This window comes from Panthera uncia, chromosome B1 (assembly GCF_023721935.1).
Source record: "Panthera uncia isolate 11264 chromosome B1, Puncia_PCG_1.0, whole genome shotgun sequence".
NCBI classification, from domain to species: Eukaryota; Metazoa; Chordata; class Mammalia; order Carnivora; family Felidae; genus Panthera; species Panthera uncia.
This window is the reverse complement of record NC_064811.1, coordinates 190,795,426-190,814,387: the sequence shown is the minus strand read 5'-3', so window position 1 is coordinate 190,814,387 and position 18,962 is coordinate 190,795,426.

The following is an 18,962-nucleotide window of genomic DNA, read 5'->3' as shown; positions in this document are numbered from 1 at the left end:
GGAGATACTCTTCTACAAGATCCTGTTTTCATTTCCTTTAGGCATATAACCAGAAGTGAGATTGCTGGATCATAAAGCAGTTCTATTTTTAGTTTTCTGAGGAATCTCCGTAATATTTCCCATAATGGTTGCACTGATATACATTCCCTTCAACAGGGCACAGGGTTTTTTTTTTTTTCTCCACATCCATGTCAATACTTCTCATCATTTGTCTTCTTGATTACAGCCATTCAAACACATGTGAGGTAATATCACATTGTGGCTTTGATTTGCATTTAATGATTAGTGATATTAAATACTTCTTCATATACCTGTTGGCCATCTGTGTGTCTTCTTTTGAGAAACGTTTGCAAAATATTTGCAAATATTTTCTCAGATTCCAGGGACTGTGTCTTCCCTTTGTTGATTGCTTCCTTTGCTGTGCAGAAGTTTTTAGGTTGAAGCAATCCCAGTTGTCTATATTTGCTTTTACTGCCTATGCTTTTGGTTTGATAGCTAAAAAAATTCATTGCTCTGACCAATGTCAGGAAGCTTTTCCCCTAGGTTTTCATCTAGTAGTTTTACAGTTTCTGGTCTTACACTTAAGTTTTTAATACATTTTGAGTTGATTTTTGTATATTTTGTGAGATGGGGGTCTAATTTCATTCTGCATGTGGATATCCAGATTTTTCAATAACATTTATTGAAAAGACTGTCCTTTCTCCATTCTGTGTTCATGGCATCTTTGCTGAAGATCAATTGATTGTAAATGCATGGACTTATTTCTGGGCTCTCTGTTCTGTTCCATTGCTCTATATGTCTGCTTTTATGCCCGTGCCATGCTATTTTGATTATTATAGTTTTGTATTACATTTTAAAATGCCTTCAGTTTTATTATTTTTAAGATTGCTTTGGTTATTTGGAGTCTTTTGTGGCATCAGATGAATTTTAGGACATTCTATTTCTTTGAAAAATGTTCCTGGTTTTGTTTGGAGGTTAATGCTGGCCTCATGAAACGAGTCTGAAAGTGTTCCCTATTTTTCAGCTTTTAGGAAGAGTTTGAGAAGACCTTTTTAATGAGAGGTATAATTCATCAGTGAAGCTCTCTGGTCCTGGACTTTTCTTTGTTGGGAGATTTTTTATTACTGACTCAATCCCTTTCTGCTTTATTGATCTGTGTAGATTTTTCTATTTCTTTATGATTCAGTGTTGGTACATCCTATGTTTCTAGGAATTTATCCTTTTCTTCTAGGGTATCCAATCTGTTGGCATGTAAGTGTATATAATTGTATCTAATGAACCAGTTTGTTTCTGAGATATGGGTTTCAAAGTCTTCTTTTCTGATTTTGTTAATTTGAGTCTTCTTTTTTTCTTAGTCTACCTAAGGATTTGTAGATTTTGTTTATCTTTTCAAAAACCCAACCCCAACTTTTTGTTTTCCTATTGTTTCTGAAGTCTTAATTTCATTATTTCCACTTTAATAATTATTATTTCCTTCCTTCTTCTGCTTTTAGGCTTTCTTTTCTTTTTCTAGTTTCTTGAAGCATAAAGTTAGTCTTTCTTGTTTGAGATTTGTAACACTTATCTCAATAAATTTCTTTCACAGAATTGTTTTTGTTACATTCCTTAAGTTTTGGCATGTTGCATTTCTATTGTTTATCTTAAGATATATGTGTATTTCCCCTTTATTTCTTCTTTGAACCATTGGTTGTTCAGAAATGTGTTTAGAGGTGGCTGCGTGGCTCAGTAACTTCAGCATCCAACTTCAGCTCGGGTCATGATCTCACAGTTCGTGGGTTCGAGCTCTGCATCGGGCTCTGCACTGATGGTGTGGAGCCTGCTTAGGATTCTCTCTCTCTCCTTCTCTCTTTGCCCCATCCCCACTTGTATTCTCTCTCTCTCTCTCTCTCTCTCAAAATAAATAAATGAACTTAAAAAAATAGTAATAATAAAAAAGAAATGTGTTAATTTCTACGTGTTAGAGTTACATCTACATATTAGTTCTACATATTAAGCTACATATTAACTTCTACATATTTATTTTTTCCTCTTTTGCTGTTTTCCTCCTATTACTGATTACTAGTTTCATACCATTGTGGTGGAAAAAGATATTTATGATTTTAATCTTAAATTTGTAAGGACTTGTTTGGTGGCCTAACATATGATATACTTGGAAAATATCTTTGTACTTGAAAAAAAATGTGTGTTTTGCTCTTGTTGGATAGAATGTTTTGTATACATTAGGACCATTGGGTCTATAATGTCAAGTTCACTATTTCATTATTGATTCTCTGTCTGGATGCTCTCTGTCCATTGTTGTGAATGGGATATTAAAGTCTCTCACTATTAACTGCTGTTTGTTTCTCCCTTTACTTCTGTTAATATCTGTTTTACATATTAAGGTTTTCCAGTGTGTGCATGTATGTTTATAATTGTTTTTCCTCTTGATGAATTGACCCTGTTATCATTATATAATGACCTTATTCTCTAGTGACAGTTTTGGACTTAGAGTATGTTCTGTCTGGTAAAAATATAACCATTTCTGGTCTCCTCTGATTATCATTTTCACAGAGTATTGTTTTCCATGCTTCACTTTCAGGGTATGTGTGCCCTTAAATCTAAAGTGAGTCTCTTATAGGTGGTATACAGTTGGATCTTTTTTTTTTTTTAATCTACTCAGCCATTCATTGCTTTTGATTGTAAAATTTAATCTATTTACATTTAAAATAATTAGTGATAGTTAAGAGTTTAGCACCATCATTTTGTTAATTGTTTTCTGACTGTTTTGTAGTTCTTTTATTTCTTTTTTCCTCTTTTGCTGCCTTCCTCTGTGATTAGATGATACTCTTTAGTGGTATACTTTGATTCTTTGTTTTTTATTGTTTGTGTATCTCTACAGGTTTTTTCTTCATCATTACCATGACACTTCCATAAACATGTTATAGTTGTAACTGTTCACTTTAAACAGATAACTTCAACTTCATACAAAAACTACACTTTACCTTCTCCACACATATTTTATGTTATTGCTGTCATAATTTATATGCTGTATATACTTTGTATCCATTGATAAATTATGAGAGCTACATATATTTTTAGTACTTTTATATTAGAATTAAAAGTGATTTTTTCACCACCATTGCAGTATTCGAGTTTTGGCTATATTCTTAGCTTCACAGCAAATTTTATACTTTCACATGTTTTGTGTTTTTATTTCAACCTGAAAAACTCCCTTAGCAATTCTTTTTTTTTAATGTTTTTTATTTATTTATTTTTGAGAAAGAGAGAGAGGTTGAGTAGGGGAGGGGCAGAGAGAGAGGGAGACACAGAATCAGAAGCAGGCTCTGTGCCGACAGCAGAGAGCCCCACAGGGAGCTTGAACTCTAGAAACTGTGAGATCATGACATGAGCCAAAGTTGTATGCTCAACTGACTGAGCCACCTAGGCACCCCACTCCCTTAGCAATCTTATAATGTAGGTCTACTGATGATGAACTCTTACAATTTTTGTTTAGGAAAGTCTTTATCCATCCTTAGTTTCTGAACTAAAATTATGAAATTGCCAGGTATGGTATTGCCAGGTAAAGTATTGTTGGCATGTTTTCTTTCAGCATTTTGCAGAAATGCAGAAATATTGGTCAGTGTCTAGACAGCTCTAGGCTGAAAAATACTCTATTTTTTTTCCCTACAGTTGAAAAGCATGTCAGTTATACTTGGAGGAACAGATTATAATGTTGGACAAACCATTCAGGTAATCTCCATTCAGAGCAATCAAACTCACTGTGGTTTAATGAAAGTAGCACCATTTTAGAATCTTTAGGCCAGATACAGTGAGAGGGCAAATATACTTCCTTGTTTACTCCTTTCCACAGTAACAGCAAGTACTATGTTCACTCTGACCAAAGTAGGAAGCTGAGGTCAGAGAGGTCAGCCAGTGCCTCCTCTTTATTTACCAGATGACAAAAATCAGGATCTACATTTAAACAATTTGATGTAACAGACAAGTATTATTATCATGACACTGTGGTCAGCTTTGAATACAAAGCCAATTTGAAACATGGTTACTAAAATGGGCTTAATAAAGTCCCCAAAGATGTTCACACCCTAATCCCTGGAACCAGGAATGTATTATTTACGTAACAAAAGGGACTTTACCTATAGTTAACAGGACCAACCTAAAAATAAAAAGATTATCCTGGTTTATCTGGCTTAACTCTAACTTCTTGATCCCTTAAGTATATACAACTTTCTTCTGCTGGAGTCATGGACATGAGGCAGAAGTCACAGAGATCTGTAGCATGAAAGGGACTTAATGCACCCTTGTTGGTTGGCTTAGTGACCTTGGGGGCCCACATGCATGAACCAGAGATAGGCCTCTAAGAGATCATGGAAATCACCAGACTGAAAATTGGCAGCCTATAACCACAGATTAATCACCACTGACATCCAGCAGGGACATGAAGGCCTCTGTCCAACCACAAAGAACTGAACTCAGTTCTTTGTTTCTTCGCTTTTTTCAAGTCTTATTTTTATTTATTTTGAGAAAGAGGGAGAGAGAGAGAGAGAGAGAGAGAGAGAGAGAGAACGAACACAGGGGAGGGCCAGAGAGAGAGAGAGTGAGAGAGAGAGAATCCCAAGCACAGAGCCTGACATGGGGCTCAAACTACAAGATCATGACCTGAACCAAAGTCAAAGGCTTAACCGACTGAGTCACCCAGGTGCCCTAAATTCAGTTCTCTATATAGAATAAAAGCAGCCTTGCCAACTAACATTTTTACCCAGTGAGACCAGTGTCAGACTTGAAACCTACAGACCTGTGAGATAACGAATTCGTGCTGTTTTAAACAACTGAGTTTAACAGTGTGTTACAGGAGTAACAGAAAACAATTAGAGCTACTGTTGAGCTTTTATTTCGGCAACTTGTCTGTCTTAGTCCATTTGGGCTGCTGTCACAAAAATACCACAGGCTGTGTGGCTTAAACACCAAGCATCTATTTTTCGTAGTTCTGGAGGCTAGGAAAGCCAATGTGAAGGCACAGCGGATTCAATATCTGATGATAGACCACGTCTTGGTTCATGGACAGCCATATCCTTGCTGTGTTCTCACATGATGTGAAAAAAAAAGGGGCAAGAGGTCTCTCTAGGATTCTTCTTATAAAGGCATTAATCCCATGCATGAGGGTGCCACCCTCATGACTTAATTACTTCCCAAAGGCCCCATCTCTTAATACCATCACATTAGGGGTTAGGATTTAAACATATGAATTTGGAGGGGAGACATTCAGTGCACTGCACATCTTCTTTATTTAAGATTTTTAAAGTGGAGGTAAAACTGTACTTGCTTTGATTTCTGTACCACCTGTTCACAACTCTGGAATCCTTCTCAAATATAAACCCCAAAGGCAGAAATTATTAAGAGCATAAGCAAACCAATACTTACGTTTTCAGTTTTTGTTGGGAGACAGTGGTTGTGTTGTATTTCTGACCTAACACAAGTAAAGAAATGACTGACTGACGTTGTTTTCATGGGACCTTGTAAGACCCTGACAAATTCCCTGAGATTCCTGTCCACTCAAGGCTTATCATAAAAGAGCTATGATTCTGTCGATTACTTGAGCAAACAAATATGGTGGGATGAGGATATACACAAAAAATATTTTATTGTATTTTGTGCAAAATATTTCATAACAGCTCATCTTTAACCTTGGAAACAACCATAAGAGGTACGTATAAGCATCAACACTTAACAGTTGAACAACCTGTGACTAGCACCAGTCCCATGACATGGCTAACACCAGTCCCACGACAATGGTTAACAGCTACATTGCATCCAAATTCCAAATCCTTTGCCTTTTATGCTCTCTTGTCTGCTACCCCACAATATCAGTGATTTTATATCTATGATTGTATCAAACCCAAGTCTCATCTGAAATCAACCTAATTATTTTTCATAGCAACAAAAGATTAAATACAGTTAAACTGTTGGGTTGGTTGAATATTTTTTTTTCTAGGCATAATATTCCAAACTTAAATAATACCGTTTCACTATAAGAACACAAAACACAGCACCGATAAAGAAACAAACAAACAAAAACACTAAAAGGAAGAAGGAATTCAATAGGGTAATTTCCTTAATATAACATGCAAGTAGGAGATTTAGTAATTAACTGTTCTTGCATATTCTAGTTTTTGCCGATGTCAGTTACCGAATCACTCCTTTATTAGCTGGCATAGATTGGATGCCTTCTAATGGCATCTGTACATTTTGTGCTTCACTGGCATTATAGGACTCATCACTATGGTCTAGATAAGAAAACTCTTTTGCTTTGTGTTTCAATGATAGAAGAAAATTACACACTAAGCGTTTAACAGAACTCTCTTTGAGTTTAACATCAAAACTACAAGTGGTTAGTGAAGTGTGAGGCTGAAGCTGTTTTTCATTGTATTCGTCTTCATGCCATAAAAGAGGTGGGGGAAAGCCAAGCTAACAAGCCTGCATGGGTTTTCCGGTGATACAAATCAATTAAAATTCAGGAGGAGAGAAAACAAAAGTCCACAGCAATTTATTAATTTGTTTACAGCTGTTTGAATATATAATATGAAAGACTAGTTTGGGGAATAGCTGTAGATTGGGGGATATATTGATTTTGATGATATTGCTCAAAGAAATAGACAAGTGGTTTTGATGTATAAACGGCTACAGTGTAACTTGTTTAGTCTATTGATTCATGTGCTTTGATGGAGTTGTATATGCCTGCTGTTCTGGGACTCACTGAAAAATGAGATGCCATTTCAATGTGTGGAATAAAGAATATACTTAAATGTGAAAAGCCGCTGGTTCCTTCTGTTGGATTACTGTATTTTATTGTTCATCTGGCCCAAGTTTTTGTGGTAGCAAACATTACATTTGCTTTTCTGAAGGGAGTGAAAACAATGCATCAAAAATAATAAGAATTTGAATCTGCTCGATTTAAATGAAACAAACAACATTTCTAGGCTTCATGAGAAGGTAAGGATTTTTGTCGATGATGATAAAATCTGAGATAAAGCAACAGCTTACAGATAACAGAGCAAAAACAACTGAGGTATTATTCAGAGTAAATTCAATGTTAACATCTTTATACTTCATTTTTGACAATATACAATAAGATTTAAGAAACCACTTTACAATGAGTGGAGGATATTTCTGTCCTTAGGTTGCACAGATTAGAAATTACTTACTTTTGATTTCACATCTTAGATGAGACACTATCTAACAATAAGCATGAGGGTATCTTTATTGGTAATTTTTAAAGATTATATATATATGCGTAGATATATATATATAAGCATACATAGATTAAAAGTATATATTTAAATAAATATGTTTTACTTGATGCTTTATAACTAAATCAGAGAAATGGAAGTTCTCTTATATATTATGAAATACCTTTCCAGTAGAATTAACTGATGATTTGACGATTTAGTAATTTTCCAGACGAGTTCACTGATGATTTGAAGACTTAATAATTACCCAGGTCAGAATTCTTGGCAAATTCAAATATCCTGAGTTTTGGTTGAAGTTAATGTACACCATGCCCTTGTTTTCATTGCCACATAGTGAAAACTGCGATACGTGATCCATTCTTAGCATTCATATATAGAATGTAGCTAGAGATAATCCAATATATAGTGTCTAATATACATATTGAACTACAAAGTATGATTTTAAAGAAATGGCAGTTGTCTACTTCTAAGTGAATCTATATTTTATCAAAGAGACAACACTTCCTCCACTTAAGGTTGCATTTATATTTGAAGTTTTGAATAATCTGGTTTTTATTCATATAGATAATTATTAAAATAAGAACATCAAAGGTGGGAGACATACCCTTCCTAAATTTAGGGTGTTTTTGTATGATCTCGACATTCTGAGCAAAAGACCTTTGGATAGCAGACATGCCTTAGAAGCGAGTGTTAGTGTATCCCCCACCCCCCCCCCCCCCCCGCCCCGAAAGATTTAGAGATCAAGTCCTTCCTTCCTACTCTTCAGAGACATTTGCTTACAGTCCTTAGTGATAAATCTAAGACACCTGCCTTCTTTTCCCCCAGAGGAGATTCACCTATTTTTAAGAGTACTGTGTAATCTATCTCCCTGGAGGAGAGAATGGGGAGATATGCCAGCAGCCCCGTAAAAGCTCAACAACTCCTAATTTTGTGGTTACTTTAATGCGGTACATACTCCACTGTGCGTACAGGTTACGTGCAACCGTCATCACAACAAGATAGTCTCTGGCTGTTGTTTTGTTGTGATTAATAAAAGGACTGATTTTTTTCTCCAACAGTTTTGTGTCTTTCTGGAAGACATCCACATTTATATCTGTTTATGTGTGTTGACAGGATATACATATATATAATATATTATAAACTAAATACTTATAAATCGTAAACTTATTTATACATTTAGCATATATATTTATTATATACATTTAACATATATAATGTATATAACAAATATCAATATATTTATTACTATAAATGTATATATTATAAATACATGTAATTAGTGTTGTGACAAGGAATTATTAGCTTGCAAGTAGTAAAATCTTCACAGTTTATGACTTACCAATAAAGCCAGAATTTACGTTTATAGAGTTAACAAAAACAATATTGAAAAATGAAGCACGGAAATTCAATTTATAACAACATTCAATGTGTGGTAGATTGAATGATGATCCACCTTCACCAAAAAAAAAAAAAAAAAAAAAAAGCTGTGCCTGAATTTCCCAAACTTGTGAATATATTATATTGCAGGGGAGAAGAACTCTGCAGATGTGATTAAAGTAGATATCATAAGATGGGGACTTATCTAGCTCATCTGATGAGTCTTTAAAGGCAGAGAAATCTTTCCTGGGTAAAGTCAGGGAGAGGAAAGACAGGATAAAACTTAGGCGAGGTACAAAGCATGGGGGAGGTTCAACTCTGTTGTTGGCTTGGAAGGTACAGAAAGGGGAGAAAGTGAGCCATAAATCAAGGAACAAGGGTTGCTTCAAGAAACTGGGAACGGCCCCTAGTTGAAGGCCAGCCAGGAAATGCGGACTTCAGTCTTACAGCAAAAAAGAAGTGAATTCTGTCAACAACAGAAGACACAAGGAAACCCCTGGCCCAAAGCTTTCAGAGAAAAATCTCAACACCTTCATTTTAGCTCAGTGAGACCCACGTCAGACCTCTGATCTGCAGAACAGTGAGATAATACATTTGTGTTGATTTAAGCCTCTACGTTTGTGGTAATTTTTAATGTCATCAAAAGAAATACATCACATTACACTCTGTCAGGTCGACTTTGTTCACAAAATCCATTTCCCCATTCATTTAAGAAAAGTCTTTTGATTTTCATTTGAGATATCACACCTCCCCCACTCCAATCTGTGAAGGCAGAGTAAATTGACAATATCCTTGGCTATGATTGGTCATTCCATACATTTCATTCTTCCAGCAAATACTTTTGGATCAGGGATAAGTGCATTGCCTGCCTAATAAGAATCAAAGAGACATTGAATACACTTGTTGGAGTTGCTGCTTTCATTTTTCTCTCTTTTCCATACGTTTGGTGGTATGAGATTATAAATTCAGAGACTATAGTCATTTCATGGCTGAGAGTAGGGAGTCTAAAGCAGTGAGAGTCCACAAACTGCCTGAAGATACTGATCCTACTAAGCTTATTTTAATCCTTGCCCCATAAACCTAAAAATTCCTTTTCTTGTTCTATGAATTTGCTTTCACTATCGTACAATAAAAACAGTCTAACATGTACACCATGTTACTCTGCCTGAATTTTACATTTAAAATCTGAACTTAAAGATGAATTTTGAATGAAAAACATTTTCAGCACTGTATGTTATGGGGTTTGATTGAATGAGAGAGTTATTTACAGTGTTTGTTAAAAATAAAGAAATGAAGAACCACTATATTCTTTGTGAGTAAGAATATTTGGGAGTAGAAACCAAAAATCTGCATATTTATAAAATTTTAAGGTTCTTCATAAAACTTGCTGAAGTTTGAGAATCACTCCCCTAATGATGACTAATTAAATGGAATATATCAGTGCACCTGTGTGGCTCAGTTGATTGAGCCTCTGACTTCGGCTCGGGTCATGAGGTCATGATCTCATAGTCCATGAAATCAAGCCCCGCCTCAGGCTCTGTGCTGACAGCTCAGAGTCTGGGGCCTGCTTTGGATTCTGTGTCTCCCTCTCTCTCTGTCCCTCCCCCAGTCATGCTCTGTCTCTGTTTCTGTCTCTCTCTCTCTCAAAAACAAATTAACATTAAAAAATTAATGGAATATAATTGCAAGTTTAATTGATCAACTTGTTTTTCCCTCCTTTTGATGTATATGTGTTAAAATGTATTTGCTCATGTATAGGATTACAACTATCTAATCATAAGGATGATATAACTGATATTAATTAACTAGCATGGTTAAGACATCAGCTTCTTTCCTCTTCAATCTAGTCAGGAGTGACACCTCTTTTGATAAAGTGGTATCTCAATTTTCTTCTAGAGGAAGCAATCCTCTGACTCTTGACGCATTATGGTTGAGGAGAGTTTTTCCCACCTTTGGCTACAGAAGTGGTCTTTGATTTCCTCATGTGAATCAGTGTATTGCATCCTCTTAGCCTAGGGGGATGGACTGGATAACCAAGCAGGACCAGTGAAGCATGAACAAATATGGCAAATAAGATACATGCTCTATTCTCCTGCATGCTCTGGTTAAGGAGAGGTTGTGACTCCCACTACCCTTTGGAACCACTGGGGGAGTGTCTGGAGACACCCATGTTAGTTAGTTAGATGAATGCAAAGGAAAGGCATTCATCATAATCTGAGAATGAAATCTGCAGAGGAGAAGTATAGAGAAAGAAACCTCCAACCTTGGTGACATTGAGTCTTGATGGAAGCCAACACCATCCCTGGATATTTTTAACACTTGAATCAGTAAAATCAGTTTTTGTCAAGGTCACCTTTATTTGGATTTTATATTACTTATTGCACCTTGACCTAACCCTCAATATTTCATGAATCCTTTGTAATCATCTATAAGATTTTTACTACTATTTATTCATCATAAATTATTTTAACATATTTCCTGATAATCATGATGTTATAAGGTTGAAACAACTTATGAAAGGAAACATTTCTTAACATATTGATATAGATTGCAGAGATAGGGGCAGTAGGTATTAAACTGTGACCTCCAGACCGGCATCTTCATCAACATTTGCAAACTTGTTAGAAGCAAGTTTGAAAAGTACTGATTTAAGGGAAAAGAAGAATTATTATTATCTGACTAACTCATCAGTAGTTTCTATTTGGTACCTCACAATATAAAATAAATTTAATACTGTGTAGTGCTCAACATTGCTGAGCCTTTAGGGGAAATACAGATTTATTGTTTATAGTAACATAATTCAAAAAGGAAGAAATGGGCATTGATTTTTTCAAGATGGGTTATTGATAAAATGGAGAGATGGTTAACTCAATACTTATACTATTTTCTTAATCATTGCAGAGTGAACTGTGGCAGTTTGTTTTTTGCTCTGCATATAAATTTTCCCAACCTCTGTATTCTAGTTACAGAAAACATAGCAATGGCCATGTGGTATAGGTCTATCTATATATGAAACAAATCTTTAGGGAAAGACAAATGACCAACTTGTAGCAGGAAAAAAAAAAATTTCCAGAACTACTATATAAACACTGGGAGAAAGAATTTTTTTTCTTTTTGCTGATATTGCAAAACTACACTTGGAATCATTTAGCAAGAACTTCTTGGCAAAATGAAGGCAAAAATAAGAGAATGGCATGCAACCACTACCCACCACTCCCTCAATGGGACCCCCGACAACAAAGATTGCTTCTCAGTTCTTTGATCTTGTAACTATGTGGGTATTCAGTGTTTACAATAAAATTCCATTTGGCTAGAGCTATTTGAGTTGGGGTTCTGTCATTTGCTAAGAAAATAATCTTTAACGGTATGTACAAAAGAGTGGCTACTAAATGCATGTATTCAATAGGGAGGAACATAAACCAGAATAACAGTATTTATCCTATCCCCCAATGCATTTTATTAATACTTTTATTTTCCCCATAATCAGTATATTTTCCCCATAATCAGTAACTTTATTAAAGTTTGCCACTTTTGACCTGATAACCAATATCAAAATGATGAAGATGTTCCAAAAGACCCCATTTTTTTTCTTTCTAGTCATTAAGGAATTATAATATTTAAATTAATCTGAAAATGTTTTGAATGAATTGGCTTAAACAAAGGTTCACTGCTGAGTGGCAAATATTTTAGTATCAATTCCGGAAAAATCACTTCTTAGATTTCTGAGTATTACTGCTATTGATTTCATTGTACCTACCAAATAAACAACATATTTTGAATACTTTAAAAAAGTTACACAAGGGTGCCTGTGGGCTTGATCAGTTAAGTGTCCGACTCTTGATTTTGGCTCAAGTCATGATTTCACGATTCATGAGACGGAGGTCCATGTTAGGCTCTGTGCTGACAATGCAGAGTCTACTTGGGATTCTCTCTTCCTCTCTCTCTGCCTCTGTCTCACCTGTGGTCTCTCTCTCTCTCAAAATAAAGAAATGAACTTTAAAAAAAAGATACACTGAATATTTATTCACTTATTTAGATTCATTCCAATTCTGAAATATTATTTTATGGACTATATAAGTCATCATCAATTCCACTTTTACCAATTTTTGTTAACTGACCTTTGTATAATCCTTTTATCATTTGGGTTACTTAAATCAGTACTTCTCAATACTCAAACACCTGTTGTATTTGAATCATTTGGAGAACTTAAAAAAAAACTTTAAAAACCTAAAAAATAAAATGCCTATATCCACAACCAACATCCAGAAATTCGGATTTAATAAATTTGGCATGGTTATATGCTTTTGAAAGTGCCGGAAATGATTTGTTATTTAGTCACTTTTGGATAGCATTGATTTAAGCCATCATCTCAACTTTAAGCATAATCTAAAGGATCTTCTAGTGAATTCTTAAGGATCTATTTTACAGTTCCATAAAAAGATGTAATATACCTAATCAATATGAATATATTTACTTTCCAGAAATAAACATACAATACACATATATGCATTTGCTCAACACTTTTTTTTAAACGTTAGAACTGGCTTCTTCCTCTTATAAAACATTTTCTATATCCTCTCAACTCAGATTTTTTTAAATCATACGGTTGATGACCCCATTTTCCATACCTTATTTGATATTTCAAATAGCACTTTCAGCAAATCTCAATGGCAGAAAATATTTCTCTGAAATATGTTCCTTCTCAGGTAATTTTCAGATAAAATTTAAAGTCTATATGGCTGATTCCTTGGTCCCTGAACTTCTACCTAGAGTCATTCCAATGCATTTTCCCACTTATCTTTTGTTTTTGTGTGTTTCATTCATACTAATTCTAATTATAGTTATTTTAAATCCCTGTGTAGCAATTCCAAAACCTGTGTCTTATCTGAGTTTTGTTCTGATGCATAGTTTGGTTCTTCACACTACATTTTTTTTTTTTTTTTGGTCACTTAGTATGCTTTGTAATTGTGTTTTGCTGTTGTTGTTTTCTTTTCCTTTGAAAGGCAGACATGATATTCTGGGTTAAAGGAACTGAAGTAAAGAGGGCTGTAGTGTGATGTTCTATGTTATTCTGGCTACTGGCTGGGCTCTAATGAATTTGCTGAGACTGTGAGTGTCAAGGCTTCAAATTCCTCTAGTATTCTTGTTTTTGTCTTGGAATTTCCTTAAGATAACTACCTCAGATGAAATCTGCATTCTATAGCACTTTACTCTGTAATTCATTGTCAATATACAGGAACCCTGTTGGTATGGTAATAAGGTGTGTTGGGAGGGGAGTTTTGTATAGTTTTGTGATTAAATTGCAGTCTTTTGGGGAGACTGTGTCTCTTGGCTGTGATCCTCACAAGTATTTCTCCAGTGGTACAGCTTTTCCCCCTTCTCCTTACTCCCTTTCCTGACTACCTCATTTTCAATACACCTCCTTGAAGTCCTGACCCCTATTGATTACCTTCTTAGCATCGTTTAGAGGAGATCTGAAGCTGACAGGGAATTTGAGAGTAAGAGTGTCCTTCCTCTACCTGGGACTAGGGTTGTGAAACTCTTTCCTCCTGGAGACTAGCCCCTTATTAATGGAAAGGTGGTGGATATTTCAAAATGATTGTTTTCCCTTTCCCAAACCAGCTCTACAAGGGAATCGTTCTGAATTTTCACTGTTAAGAACCTGGTGGGGCTTCTGTAAGTAATGCCGATGAAAGTGTGGGTCCATCTCCCAAGACTGTGGCCCCTAGACTATCACTGTTAAGCCAGTCCATGCTCAACCAATTCACCAATAATACTACATGAATGTTCCTCAGTCGTGATGGCCCAATCTGACCAGAATTGGGTTTTAAATTGCTGAATAAAGTAAAAGAAGTCTTCTTTTTGTTCTAAAACAAATAGTATTTAACAGAATGACTTCAGTTTTATGTTATATTAGGAATAAACATGTATTTTAAAAAGAATACTTATGTATATACCCTTTGGTGAAAACTAAATTTATATCTTCATCTGAGTCCTCTCTCTAGTGTAACAAAATATTATCACTATGAAACAATTAGGATGTCCTAGGAGCAAAAGACTCAACACAGTCCAAATTTATCTCATCCTCACTATCAAAACTTCTCTTCTGCTATCATGTTTCAAATCTCAGTTTTGAGAACAAATATCACCCTAGTCAGTAAGCAAACAATTTACGCCAGCCTGCTTTCCACTTGCACTTTCTTGGGAAGAAATTTATCACCAATACACTCAATTCCATTTTCTCCCCCTCAAATTATGCTCTCCACAGAGTAGCCAGAGGTTCATTTAAAAAAAGTGTAAATCACATTATGTCCTTATGCTCTTCAAGCCTCTCAATAAAACCTCATCAATAAGTGGTTTATCATCTTCTCAAAGGTCTACATGATGTAGTCACTCGAACTGTGGGGAAATTAATAAAGACTGTTTACGAAAGTGATACCCAGAGAAACTGAGATTTTCCTAGGCTCAGAGCTCTCATTTGGATGAATATTCACAGGTGAATTTTTCTGTGTGGGTGTGGCACGTCTGATGCAGTAAGACCTTGCTACAATTGTCACAAGTTACTGTTCCGTGGGTTGATATCTAAGCCAAAGCAAGAATCTGTAGAGGAGGCCTTGATAAGGACCTGCACACATTGATGTGGTTTGAGACCTCTCATTGTAGATGTTTCCTTAAATGTTAATGAGGTATCCCCAATGGGTGTGTCTTTCTTGAAAAGTTTGACATTGAGGTACAAAGGGGGAAAAGCAAAAGAGAGGAATTTAAACAGAATCTAAATGGATAATAAGTTAATAAGTAAACGGTGTTACTACCTCTTCTCTTGCGTCTTGGATAATGATGAGTCATTGATGGAGTTGAGCATGAATTCTGCTACATACTGAAGTTTTGGAAGTCTGAATATTAGAAGAATCTAGAAGGTTAAGGAAAAGTCTAAAGTTCTAAACACTTCAAACAGAAAAAGTTGAATTTACTCAATGCAACTAGAGTGAGGTAAAAGACCAGGTAAAAAGAAAGAGGCATGAGGAAAAGAAAGACAAATGGGTTGTTTCTTTGGTTTTAATTTATAACTTTTATGTTTGTTTACTTCTTGAGAGAGAGAGAGAGTGAGAGAGCAAGCCAGGGAGGGGTAGGGAGAGAGAGAGACAGAGAGGCTCTGTCAACGCAGAGCTTGATGCAGGGCTTGAACCCACAAACTGTGAGATGTGACCTGAGCCAAAACCAAGGGTCAAACATTTAACCGACTGAGCCACCCAGATGCTCCTCATTTTAATTTATAACTTTTGAATGAATTCAAGTACTTCACAATTATTCATACTGAAACATTATAGCTGAAAAAAAATAACCAAAACAAACAAAAAAAACTTCGTTCTTGTCCACCTTAAAACAAATTATCATTTCTCCCCATGCAGAAGAGCTCCTGCCTTCTGAAGGTTTTTAATATCAAAGAAGTTAAAATATGAGCATGTGTCCATATCTATATCTATAATCTATCTCTATCTCTATTTTTATCATCTATCTATATCTCCCTTATAATACAAAAAAAAAAAAAAACCTGCACTCTACTTTTTCTTTCCACTTAATACTATACTTAGTTTCGTTGTTATTATCTTAAGGCATAGTTTTAATATCATAATTTATTGGACAATTTCCCCTGCTATTACAGCAATGCTGAAATGAATACAAATTAACACTCAAAGGCACTGCTTCTGTATCAATTTTGTTTTCAAAGAAACTGGAACGTCAAGGTTTGAAACATATGAACTTGCTGGTATTTGATCATTTGGATGTATAAAATGGTAATTTCAGATTGTTCAATTTATTATTAGTCCCTTTTTTTAACAGACAAGGGAACTTCCCTAGTGTAGAGATGGTGATATGCTTGTGAACTTTAAATTAGTTACCTAGTGTTCACAATACACAGCATTTGAATCAAATTTGAGGTTGTAATTTCTCATATATAGCAGTGTGCTATCTAGTTCTGATATCTCATTAAGCTAGTTTTGATTAGACGTAGATATTTACAAAGTCCTGCTGTATTAAGTATTAAACTAAAAATACAAAGTTATATTCACAACTATATACAAGTACTTTGTAACTTAACACTGGTAGGGAATAATGCCCATTAAATACCATTTTTCTTGATATTTAATAATTTTTAAAATATACATATATTACATATTAGACTTCTTTAAGAAATTAACACAAATGAAGAATAATTCAACTACTTTAGAATAGGTAGTTACACATTCCAGTTTTATCAAAATAGGGTCTATAATGTATTCTAAATTTAGACAGAGGGCATTATATATTGTCTAAAATTATACTATTATTCTACAGAATCTGGAAAAATCATTATTCCCCAGTCACAATATCTTTCCCTTTTTTTGGTTTCAGCCAAACACAAAGCTGTGTTTCACCTATTTCTATCAATTATTTGGGTTGCTCAAACAATCATACTTCCCAGTACATCCCTTATGTATTGATTAGCATCTCTTCCCATTTTGCATCATTATTTGTTTTTCTGATAATATATAGCTGAGTCATACATAGTTATTTTTTTTAAGTATCTTTTCTCCTCCTTCAGCTAAGGGAATTCTAGTTTGGAAAACAACAAGGAAACAGACAAACCCACTGGATTAAAATATGCTATAATTTCAGAAATTCTGCATGTAATATCCAACCAACTGCACATTTCCTTCGAATAGTCTAACTTTAAGTTTATAATATACTTACCCAGATCATATATTTAATAAGGCACAAAGAGACTGTACATTTCCACACCAACACCTGTTATATTCTGCACTGCTGGCTCTGTGGATAGGTGTGCAAATCTAAAGCCAAAGGTACAAGAGCTTTCCTAAGTGTGACTTCAGATGTGAGTACCTCGGTAACTCTTATCTGAGACCACAATCAATTTGCCTTTAATTATCCCATGGATGATGAAAGTATATGTCAATAATTATCCTCTCCCCGAGAGCACTGCTGAAACACTGACTCATTAAACTTTTGTTTTTTCAGTTCTGTGCTGTAGAAGGGCAATCTGGCAACAGGACAATGATGTGCAGGGGCAAGATACTAGCCCTAACCGTTGTATATGAATGACAGAGAATGAGTTCATAGAACCCAAATAATACTGATATTGTCCAAAATAAAGAGGACTTACTGAGGAAATCAATTTTGGTTATTTTTAAGTGAAGTGAATCTGAGCCAAATGTTAGGGAAATTATTTGGGTCTTTTATCACTTGCTATTTAGAACAAAATTATTATTCAGATAGTTGCAGTTAATATCTCAGAATCTGAAAGATAAATCATTTAGTGACTGCATATACAAAGTAAGCAACATCATGAGAAGATCATCAACACAAATGTAATTGTTGAATAATAATAGCTACCCTTTAAAGATTATTTATTATTTTTGGCACTGGCATAAATTCTTGAATGTATTAGTTTATTTACAATCACAACAAACCTAAAAGGAAAGACTGCTCTCATTTGTACTAATAAAGAAACTAATCACAGAGTGGTGAAGTTTAAGGCCAAGAGCGTGATAAAGTCTGAATGCAAACCCAGGCAATTTGGCTGCTGAGTCACTGCTCTCAGCCACTTAACTAAAGTATCCATTATTATTTTATTTATACCCAGCATGTGCCCATCTCTGTGCCTACTTTTACTTCTCTATGCTAGGAGTTTTTGAAAAACAACATAAAAACCAATTATAAGAAGTTAACACATAATTTTAGACAACATTTATTATAAGATGGTATACTGATTGTAACATTTAACCAAAGATATAGTGTTTTAATATTTATCAGACTCCTTGGAGAAAACAGTGACACTTTAGTTATCATGAATAAGATAAAGCATTGGAATAATCAAAAATGCAAAGCAGTTCATGGCGATGGATTCTACAATATTAAAAAACCAGCATGGATAATAATAAGCATGGGTTATATTAGATGTGCCAATCCTTTTTTTCTGGACTCTAGTCATCTTAATTATCTCAGCTGGCAAATTTTTCTTGGTTAGATTCCTATTTCTTACTCATAAAATCTTTAATTCTGACATGAACTTTTGAGATGTGCCTCCGGATTTTGAGCTTCACCTAATCTCTTAGACTTAGGACTTGATACTTTTAGTTTAATGCTTGTATATAGATAGGTATAGGAAAGTAAACACTCATTGTTATTATTTCTTTTAGAATATGGGGGTTAATAGGACAAGTGAGTTATGTCAAAATATCTTAAGTCAGAATGGAGTTGAAACTATAAATTAATGAGACTAACTGTACTATGTTGTTTCTCAATGGTCTTGAAATCATTTCCTAAAGAAAATCTTCACAA